This window comes from Thermobia domestica, chromosome 18 (assembly GCF_964235325.1).
Source record: "Thermobia domestica chromosome 18, izTheDome1.hap1.1, whole genome shotgun sequence".
NCBI lineage: Eukaryota > Metazoa > Arthropoda > Insecta > Zygentoma > Lepismatidae > Thermobia > Thermobia domestica.
In genome coordinates this window covers 59,209,903-59,222,036 of record NC_137471.1, presented here as the reverse complement: position 1 = coordinate 59,222,036, position 12,134 = coordinate 59,209,903, and the positions used below count along the sequence as shown (strand labels likewise).

At 35.0% G+C, this 12,134-nt stretch overlaps 1 long non-coding RNA gene across 1 annotated transcript in view; it reads left to right on the top strand.

Moving 5' to 3' along the window:
• Positions 1-12,134, top strand: part of LOC145676177 (uncharacterized) — a 328,103-nt gene that overhangs the window by 168,257 nt on the left and 147,712 nt on the right. The window contains exon 2 of the long non-coding RNA XR_014129312.1: positions 5,974-6,043. This is a non-coding gene — a long non-coding RNA (uncharacterized LOC145676177). The remainder of the gene's footprint in view (positions 1-5,973; positions 6,044-12,134) is intronic.

The following is a 12,134-nucleotide window of genomic DNA, read 5'->3' as shown; positions in this document are numbered from 1 at the left end:
TCAGATGCTATTTCTTTTGAAGTCTTAATTTAACGGCGTTATATTTGATTCCATCTGTTAATAATAAGGTAAAACAAACATGGTTTAAAAATTTCGTAAACAACATAAAAATGTTGTGTTTTCAACATTATATATCAAAAAGTAACACATGTATCTCTTGAAGTGTAAAGGTAATTTTTTTAAAATCATTTATATATTTTAAGTTAATTAGATTTTGTGGTGACTCACAGGCACAACCTGTCCACTCACGTAACAACAATTTCACCCGTGTACTGAAGGGTTAACATGATGTTTTCTGTGGTCCACATTTAATCTTAATTCACTCTAAAGCTTCATTATCTAATGAATTAATTGCTTAGATTTGAAGATGGATCTAGCTTGGCCAACGTTTTTTTTTTTTTTTTTAAGTGAAAAACAATTTAAGCTATTATTTATATATGTTTGAAAGCTTATAGTAAACTCACGATATATCTATCATAGTCTGGATTCTGGCTTGTCTCCCAAATTCTTACCTTCTAGACGTGCCACTGAATCTGAAGTATGAAAATGAAAGTGATCGTGTTGGTGACGGCATCACGCAAATACTCTTGGACCAATTGAAATATTTTATGGATATAGTTATCACCTACCTCAGACTGGGATTTCATCTTAATTGCTTTATTGAAAGTGAATATTCTAACGCGAGAGCGGGGATCACAATTTAGTCGAAAAATTGAGAATCTAGGAAAATGATCCACGGTCAACTCGTCTTAAAAAATAAACCAACACGTGTCCCAGCACCCATTGTTTTAAGGAAGATACAAGGGGGAATTTCTAAACCATTTATAACTTAATTGAAAATGTGTAAGTAAGCATGAAACAATTCCTCAAACTTGTTATACATATGTCTTACAGTCTAGTAGCGCATACTATGCGAGCACGTCTCCTCTATTACACCTGGTGACTTGTACAAATAATCAATAATTGCCGATATTAGTTTCTAATCATAGTATGCAAGGTCATTGAGACGATTAATCACACTCCGGTGCGTAGATGGAAGAGCAGGACAAACGTAGAAGAATGAGACGGAAATGGTCTGTAAAAATAGCATAAAATACACGTTTTCTGGTCGTTGAGATGAATAGTAAGACTTGCGATGCCGTTTAAGTCAAAGTTCAGCTATTCTTAGTATGAGCAGTGAGAAGGTCTGAGAAGTAGGATTTGGAAGAGGTAACATTACGGATTTTTATCATTGCTCTTGCATGTGCAAAAGTATCCATGTGCTTTCCACATCCCTGCACAAACAACAGACATATCAGAAGTGTATATACCTAGGTATATATATGGAAAATATCTGTGGCGTCTCCCGCATTTAAAAAGAAAAAGATAAAATGGGTACAGATAATGACGGGGCACGGTGTGACATCATGCGTCCTTCTACCTTTTCGGATTCACTTTTACCTCTGTACATCTGGTGGTACCGTTACGATCCTGAGACCAAGCGACAGTCAAAATTGGTTTTCATCGTCTTCCAGCCTCCCAAAAAGTCGATTGAAACCATCCAAGATTAGGACTGATGTTGATCGCCTTTTACGACAGCAAGGACTTGCTTCATCATTGATTTTTACATGAGAGCCAAACTGTGAACGTGGCAGTCTACGAGGGAGTTCTGAAACGGCTGCTGAAATGCATCCGACGGGTTCGGACAGAACTGTACTTGAGTGGATGGTGGAGTTTTCCTCATGACAACGCCCGTCCGCTCACTGCGATTTGCTCGCTCAACTTCCTCCCTCAACGCAAAGTGACTGTTCTTCAACCCCCTCTTATCTCTAGATTTGATCACGCCAGACTTCTTTTTATATACTTGCCTTAAATTAGTAATGAAAGGCTTACACTTGTCAAACGTTGCAAATATCCAACAACACATGACCACGGTGCTTCGAGCGATTCCACAAGAAGAGTTTGCTGACAGTTCCCATAAGCTTCAGAACCGATGTTGTAAAAAATGATGATTAGTATAATCCACTGCTCTTATGTGAATTTGGGGTAAGTTGCCACTGCAAATGATATACTTATTTACAATTACCTCTATTAAACCTGACGCATGTAAGAATTATTGATTACATCAGGAAGACCGGCAGGGAACAGAAACCGTCTGTTTACGGATGTCAGACCATCAATGAAAGAAAAAATCATGTATTTCTTGTGCACGAACAGAGTTCAATAAACAGCAGAAACAATTTCCATTTTTACACTACCGCTTTCTTAGCTTTTCGTAAACAACAATGATTCTGTGAACCTAACGTCTCTTACTGAGTACCTGAAATCGACAACTACAACCAAGAACCGGAAAGAATCATATCTACGAAGCGTTTGGCCGCCTTATAAAAACTTAGAACAACGAAATCAATTATCCTAATGGGGGGCGGAGCTAGTGCAGGCTTCTCATATGCATCTTAGAGAGGGGCCAGAAACAGATTCTTGCTCTGAGATCAGAAGCTTCGAGACCATATACACGAATTGTAAGAAACAACTGAGACTTACAAATTGCAATGTCAGGTATAAGAGTATTCATTGATCCACTCACTATCTAACTTCTTTCTATATTTACTTTTATATTTTGGTTTCTAAAACATGTGTATCGAAGCATTTGGTTTTATTTAATTAATTTACTATGCAACAGCCCCACTTATAAGTTAAGTCTAGAGTGATTACAGTTAATGACTACTTGTCATCCTTACTCTTATTGAAAGTGTGTCCTTGATTCGATCCGAGTATCCAATATAAAAAAACGCATCAAATACTGAATTTTATTATTCGGAGATGGCAAAGACGCTGCCTCTTTTCTATGATAAGGATTTCTTCATTTTAGGTATATAGTTCCTTGATTTTGTAATTTTTCTAAATATTGTTATAGGTTATGTATCATTTGTCTAGGTACTCGTATGCGTTAAGCATGAATTTTCTTTGGTTTCCGTAACCTTTCAGCTCCATAAGGTTTAATTTTCTATAAATTTTCCTTTTTTTATCCGTAATGTTATTTATTATTTTGCATACATACTCATTATAAGTACATGAAATTTATTCATGTTATTTCATGTATTTATTTTGTTAATGTATGTCTAGATTTTCATTATGGAGAATGATATGATTGCAGATAGGGATAGGGATATAGGAACCAAGGACGCCGACGTTTAACCCCTACCTCTTAACACAGAGGATATTTTATTTTCATTTAAGTGCTGGGTCATTCCCTATTTGGTAGAATACCATCCCCAATTTAACGACTTTACTACCGTGCCAATACAAAATGCTATGTGAGAGTCTAGATTCAAACCCTGGTATGTTATTATTATGACTAGAAGTACGATCAATCAAGTTGAACTATTTTAATCTGGACAATTCAGTGATATTGTTTGTACATTCCAAGAACTCCCAGTGTTGTCCAACGAACCCCAAGACTATGTTTGATTTCACTCGACTTTTTAAATGTTAAGCCGTTACTTTTCCTATTTTTTAATGCTCTTTTGTTATGTAAGTTTCATTTTGTTTCCTTATTATCTCCTCTGAAAAATGAATGATATGGCGTTGATTATCAGATGGGGTGGAATAAACCACATCATTTTGGATTTTCGCTCTCTTGTTTCTTAAATGTCCAATACATGGCTGACGAACTTGGCTGCAATTTTTGCACCTCTGGTGTTTTTGTTTAGATGGATAGCTTTCCGTGACCGGTGGAACAAAATGGATGAAACTGGACTGAAGAAATTTGTACGTACATTGTTATTTTTGGAGTGTATAAGTCCAAAACAGACTCTATCAGTCAATTATGGAGTTGCTCGGATGGACACTCAATATTTTCTAACAGTAAGATAATAAGTCTTATTAGATTTCAAATCTCGATGCGATTTGATATTGCAGCCGAGAGACGCAGAAAAAATAACTTCAAAACCAGGAAAGTATGGTATTAAAAGTTGGCCTATATACGACAGTACAACGAACTATGTATATAAACACGAGGAAGAGCTCAGAAGATTCCAGAGAAATTAAACAAGATAAAAAGTGGTCATGGATCTCACGGAAGAAATTGAGAACAATGGCCGCAATATCACGTGTGTTAATGTTTTCTCAAGTGCAGAACTTGCACAGGATTTGCTTTCAAGTCTCCTGACATTACTTGGTACAATACGACGGAATAATCCAGAATTGCCATGAAATTTCATGGTTTCTAAGCAGAGAAAGGAATTCACAACCGTGGTTGGATTTCAAGGCAGTGTAATGATAGTATCTTCTTGTCCTAAACCACCTGAAGTTGTGACTTCTCTTAGTAGAATACATTCTCACCCTGCCAAATCTCAAATCACAGAAGATTATAATGCAAAGAAAGATGAAGTAGATCACATAGTTCAGCATTTTAGTTTCAAGAGAATGACAAGAAAATGGCTCATGGCCATATCCTACGTTATCGTGAATGTAAAAGCATTGAATGCTTATGTATTAGGGACTTTCCTTTACTCTATACATTTAAAGAACAACTCAAGAAGGAAACTTTTAATAGCGCTTGTAAAAGAGGAGGCGTTCAATATGAAGACATTTGTGACATTCCAAATACTCCCAGGAATACAGCCAAGGATGATCATGAACAAGCTCGTGAGTTCGAGTAATTTTTAGATATGTCAACACGATCAAATTACATTAAATCAGACAGATCACTTGTAACAATATTATCTTTTATTCTCAAAACCTACATGAAAATTTATTATTATATTGTCATAGCAACCAAACAAATAAGCTATCTTCTTTTTAACAGTTCACATTACATGATTATTAATATAAAATCAACTACATATTATATTTTTTTCTTCTTATCAAATAATTCTGCACTTTTAAGCGCCGTTGCCCGAAATAAGTACAAGAAAATGGAAGTAATTTATCGCATAGATATGCAATATCGTTGAACTGTGGTCCAATGAACCCCAGTGGTATTTAACATCAGTATTATTTTCCGGGATTCTAACGAATATTTATAAATCTCACTACTAGAAAACATATATTTCTTATGTTTATTTTGATTGGATTACTCTCTCAAAGTCTCAATTATAAATTTGTGCGCATTCTTCATTCTAGTATGGCTTCTGATGGAATTCATTATTGCCTATTTCGTTTGATGAATTATTACCTATTTCATCACATCCAATGTGTGGACTCTTTTCTGTATTTTCCATTATTTAAAAAATGTAATCCTTTCTCAACTTCGTGTATTTTCAAGTATTTAAAGGAACAGAATCAACTTTGTAAACTATTCTTATTTTGTTTTAAATTTGTGGCACAAATCTTTCTTGCTTTCTTTAAATATTTACTAATCGCATTTTTCTTCTTTGCAGCTACCAAAATACATACTTTGCTCTTTTCATTTGAGGTGAATAGTATATCCTATCTCCGTTTCATATGTTAACTTTACTGTTTCAGCATTTTTATCCTTCCCTTTGCGAACTTTACTTTGGTGCGTGTAAATTGGAAGTATACGAAAGGTAATATATACTTTAATTAACAAACAGACAGGTAATAATTATTCACTAATGTTTCGACGTAAAATTAGTACTTGACAATACAACATTTACATTTATTTGCCATTTTGTACTCAGAGAAACGTTAAATAATACATTTTTCCGTAAAGTTTGAATATGTTATTGTTATGATCACATATATGTGTTCATATATGTGAATAATGTCTCCCCTTAGCACATATATGTTTCCCAGATATTTTCATCTAGGAGTGAGAACATTTTTGAATACATATCCATCTCGTCCAAATACGTCACGTCTACGCGAAGCTCAGAACACAGAATTCCCAGCGCACATTTACGATTATAATTCTATTTGCTGCTCATATTTCATTGCGCTAATTAGGAAACAAATTTTAATTTTTAACTGTACTTCTTGCCATGACCGAAATCATAGTTTGTTGGTCTTACATTTTCTTCCCTCCCTTAGGTACGCCATTGTGAGGTTTGTAACGGTTCTTATGTCCTGGATGCTGCATATTTTGAGCTGCACCTGTGAGGTAAGTCATGGGTGACTAGATAAATCCTCCAGAAACCTGTTTATGTTTGACCTTGTATAAATGTCTGATAAAACAAAGCCAGTTTTTGGACAAATCAGATGACATAAAATGGATGTATTCCACCGTATACCATTAGAACCCTGAGAGGTACAAGACCATTTTGGATAACGCTTTAAGACGAGACATGGTAGCAGATTTCTAACAATTAGGTGTGCTCTTTGCTTTATGCAAGTTCTCCAATGGTTTCAAATAGGTCAGTAATTCAGTGTTATTTTAATTGTGACTAGTAAAAGAAATACAGTACTTCATTTCCGCAAAAAAGCAAGAATAGAAAAAGCCAATATCAGTGCGATACGTGAACAGAAGAGGAGCTCTTTACATAGGATGAAGCCGGCAACCTCCAGGACCCCTGCTTCACAAAGTTCAACTCTTATTTTTTATGTCAATAACAATTATGTGCAATTCAATGCTATTCTCTACGTCTATATTATCCGAGAATAATCAAATCAATTATATTTATGTAAGTAGCCCATCTGCAGGATATCAACATTTGCACCATTAATAAAAGAATTTATATTATTTCCTACATCTAAATGGTTAGTGTATTATTGAGTACCGTTTGTAACCGTATCATTATATAATATTTATGTAACCCTCGTACATTCCTACATTTTTAAATGGGTATTACCAATTGTTAATTATCATTATCCAACACAATTTATGTGTAATTGTGTTAATCATATCAAGAATACTAAAACCTTTTTATTATCATATGTAAGAAGTAGATTCACCAAAAAATACAACACTTCAGTGGATTGCTAAAAAATTCATCCTTCCGCATATTTTTTGTCTCCGAGAGAGAAGTGCTCGCGTCGCGGGAGTTAAGATTTAATATCCGTTAAATCTTAACATTAACATTAACGAGTTAACATTAACGCAGTCAAACATACTATTTTTCCCACTGAATGGTGTATTTATATCTGAAGTTAGTGAAATTTATTATTTACACTGTGTCAGACTTGGTTAAAATGGTTATTTACATGATATAAGTGCAGTTTTGTTTTCATAAACTTCAAATAATGAATCAATCACGTGAAGATAGCTTTCTACGATCGTACTGTGTCAATACACATCCAGGATTCAGTGGAATGGCAGCGTTCTCTCAAACCTATTTTATATTCAAAGTGAAAGTAAGCAGCATTGGAAAAATACTCTTTATCGAACTTTATTTTTTTAATAGTCACAACTGAAAAACAATTTCACCAACAGTGTGTTACAGTGTTTACACTTTATCGACAACAGACCTTCGTAACCCCAACAATTCGCGTTTTCCGAATCGTACAAGCGACCTAACCGTCCGATTAATATATCCATGGGCCACTTATGAAAAATATAAATATTCTATATTTTCTTTTTTGAAGTAAATCAAAAGTATGTCATATATAGGATAGCGAGAAAGAATAAGTGAAATAATAAAAATACTGTCAGTTAAATTTAATTCTGTTGCATTTATTATTATTTAAGTGGGAAAATAAGCGGTTTTTTAATATTATTGTTTAATAGAGTCATTAAGATTTAACGGTAAGAAAATGCAATATTTACATGTGCATACTGTAATGTTTTCTTTCGTTACATCGCCAGGCACAATACCGTGGAGAGGGGATAGTCTATCGAACACAAACATTAATTGCTTAATCTAAAATCCTGTGAGACCAATGTTTTCCTTCCCAGGGCTATACGAGACCTTTTAAATAAGTGATCCGAGATTATATGAGCTCGCGTAGCGAGGAGGATTTAGGCTCACATTACTAGATGCACTGCAACCAGGCCCGTGCTGGCCCACCGGGACACCGGGACGTGTCCCGGTGCGCCCTACGAAATATCACAGTATAAATAAAGGTACAAGTTTTTAGTAATAAATTCTTACAGTTTTATTGGTAAAGAACCCGTGAAAGGTGCAGTGCGCCCTTTACATTAGGCGCCCTTCCGAGACCACATCAAAGATGAGCGATTTTATTTACTCTTCTGTATAGCACAGTTCTGTACAATAAATACACACAGTTACTGTTGGCGAAGAACCCGTGAAAGGTACAGTGCGCCCTTTACATAAGGCATCCTACGAAACATCACATTATAGATAAGTGGTTTTAGTTATCCTGTATACCAGCTTTGTTTAATAAATTCAAATACTGACTGGTAGTACAGAACCTGTGAAGAATACAAGGCGCCCTTTACATAAGATGCCCTGCTAAATATCACATTATTTTTTAAATTTTATTCTTCTGTATTTCAGTTTTGTATTATAAATTCATACAGTTGCTATTGGCAGAGAACAGCTAAAGAGTAGGATCACTTACAAAAATATTATAAAGTTATATATCTATAAAACGAAACAATGCCATACACCAAGAATAGGTCGAATAGTCAAACGTACGATGCATTTATGTAATACTACACTGACACTAGTCTCTAATTTACGATTTTTACGGCATCGAAGCTTTCACAGTCTTAATATCCATCCATATATCCGAGCATATTGATTGTTCCTGTGTGTTTTAAAGCAGTGTTCGGATAATCAGTACCTGTTGTATTTCTGAAATATAGCTGTATTAATTTCCGTAAAATGTGGTCTTCCTGTCACCACGGCACGGCGCATCCTCAGGTTGTGGATCGAGGAGAAGGCCTTTGGGATATAGAGGTTAGCTGCGAATATACTGAGTAAGTAGTCGCGGACAGACAAGGGGTGATAATCCAGCTTGATAATTTGGTGTGAGGCTAACAACCTCATCCTGAAAAAAAAAATGTTCAGATAAGTTCGCAGAATCCTCGCATCAGAACTGATAACTTGGCACGAACTCCGCAAAGTAAAATCGACATGAGATTTGGATCATGAAATATAAGAAGTCTCTATAGGGCAGGCGCGTTAAAATTTGTAAAAAATGAGTTTAGAAATAGAGGATGAACCTAGTGGGATATCAGGAAGTTAGATGAGAAGGAATTGAAGGAGTCAAGTCGGGAAATTTTGCGTTCTTTTACGGGGAACAAATTAAAAATTACCAACTAGAAACAGGGCTTTCCGTTCACAAACGAATACGTAATATCAGCAATTACATAGGTTGAATTTGTTAATGATAGATTTTCTTTTACTTCTCTTGTTTTAAATGCACATGCCCCAACAGAAAATAAGGATGGCGATTTAAAAAATACAGTTTTTACAAAAGAATAGAATGGGTATTTGATCATCTCCTGCAATACCATATGAAAATTCTGTTAGGCGGTTTCAATGCGAAGGTAGGACCAGAGGGTATTTTTAAACCGATTATAGGGAATAAATGTTTTCATAAGGAAGGTTGTTACAACGGCGTTAGACTCGTGAACTGTGCAATATCCAGAAACCTTATCGTGAAGATTACAAAATTCCAACATCGCGACATTCATAAATATACTTGGACTTCATCAGATGGAAAAACACATATTCATAGTGATCATGTTTTAGTAGACAGAAAAGAACAGTCTAGCACAACTGATGTTCGTCGTTCGGAGGAGTTGATTGTGATAGTAAGAGAGAGACTATCGTTGAATAAAGGAAATATTCAATATCTGAAAACGGAGCGGTTTATTATTGTTATTATTATTTAATAAAGAAGAGTCAGAGAGGGGAGCCAGATTGAAGTGTCGAATAGATTCTGTTTTAGAAGGTTCGAAGTGCACTAGTGTTCAAGATACTTGGTTGAAATTAGAGATAACATTAAAATTTCAGCAAAAGAAATATTGGAGCACGCAGAAATACGTAGGAACAAACCATGGTTCAACCAGGAATATACTAAAGTAGCAGAGAAGAGAAAACAGAAGAAACTGCGTTGGCTACAAAATCCGAACGAAATAACTACATAAAATTTCATTGTCATCTGGCAGAAAACTTCTAAGACTTTTAGAACAAAGTAACGCGATTTTTGAAAGTTAAAATTAATTAACTTCGGGACATGTATAAATGCATCAACGAACTTAAGAATGGCTATCAACTTCGTGCTTATATATTAAAGAAACCTAAAGGAACAGTTCTCACTGGTACAGATAGCATCTTAAATAGATGGAAAGATTTCTTTGACGGTTTGCTTAACACTTAGCTAAAAACTTATGCGCGTGGAGAAAGTGAAATGCATGCAGCATAACCGTATATTCCAGAACCTAACCAGACAGAAATAGAAATCGCTATTTAAAAAAAATTAAACATACATCTCCGGGTGTAGACGAAATTCTGGTTGACTTAATTTTAGCTGGAGGGGAAAAATTGTAGAGCAAGATACACAAACTCATTCTCATTATCTGGAACAAGGAGGAATTACCACAAGAGTGAAGAGAAGCAATCATTGTTCCAGTTCAGAAGAAAAGCAACAGAACAGATTTAATAATTATCGAGGCATTTCTCTTCTGTCAACAACCAATAAATCCTCTTAAACATTGTTTTAGCAAGATTGACTCCATACGCAGATGAAATTATTGGAGATTGTCAAAACGGATTTAGGTAAAATCAGTGTGCGAATTAGATAATCTATATTGGGGGGGGATAAAATTAGGCCAACAGGATAAAGTCTGAAGGTGCAATACTTCAAAATGAGACAATAATGTCTTACCCCCCCTCCCCCCACACACAAATATGACATCTTTAATAAGTAAGAGATTTATTTATTCAATAATCTACTGACAATAACTATGTATGTACGGTATATATTGTTTGACATGCACACACCACACCTAATCTTTCTCAACGTGTTTAAATGTACTCACTCTTTTGCCCGTTGCCCGTAGGTTCATTTACTTAATAATTCGGCCCAAGCGATAGCCATGATCACAAGCATATGTTAATTTTTCTACTCATATTTAAATCTTCCATTTCGCGTTATTACACACAGCTTGCAAAAAAAAAAAAAAAAAATACTACTTCAGTATTATGAAAACCACTAAAATTATCAATTAAACCGGACTTACTTTTTTTAAAAAAAAAAATCTAGGTATTAGCCTATCATACAAGAAAAGGATTGTTGTTGGTCCCGATTTCTAGCATCAAAGTCAAATCGAAGGCCAAATATTTGAAAAATCTCAATTCAAATATCGAGCTTGCGCTTCTACTCCCCACTAAAGCTGCACTTTTCATGCTTTTTTTTTTTTTAATATCGATTCCGTGACAGCTCAAGAAGTCAACACTTACAATTACTTTACTATTAGGTTACAGATGAGTTGATTCACTATGTGCTACGTTATTCAAATAAAGTAAAACATTACATTGAAGTTTTCCAGACAACATTATTGGCGTGGACAGCAAACTGTACAGCGAAAAGAAAGATGGAAAAAGCCCCCTACAGTTGAAGTGCTTATACAGACACAGACAATGACATGGAGAACCAGTCGTATTAGCAAATGCTGAAACAAATCTTCAATTGTGCGCTTACCCACCCTCACATGTCTGCTCACTAGGGGCGCATCTCCAGTGTGTATGTTAACATATAGCCACGAGAGAATATATCTCAGATTTTGAGTACACTTTTAAAACCATTTCCGTAAACTATAAAGGGCAGTGATTACTATGCTAATTATCACAAATCAAACGCAGCTTTTGAGTTGCATACACACAAATTACTAGGGAATGAGGACCATGTGCTAACAAAGAATACACTAGAAAATGAAAAAATATAACAAAAATAAAAATAAGATGACAATCGATACAAATGTAGAGAACGAATATGACGTGTCCGAACTTCGCTAGGTATGGTGGAAGAAGCTATTTGTTTACTTCTTCTTGGCCAACCGCTAAGATTACTTATAAATCCATATGTGACTTTGTTATGCGCAATTAGTACATTCAAATTCACGAACGACGATGAATATGAACTGAAGGGTACGAGGATGCGGTTGCAAGTAACAACTGTAGTCATAGTAACATAGTTTAACTAAACAACGGTGAAAATAGTGGGGAAATTATAAATGACCAAAAGTGAATAGTTTACATCGCTCATTTCGAAATATAGATAGAAGATTAAACTTACAAGAAATGACAAAAATCAGTGAAATTTGACGTTATACTAAGCATAGT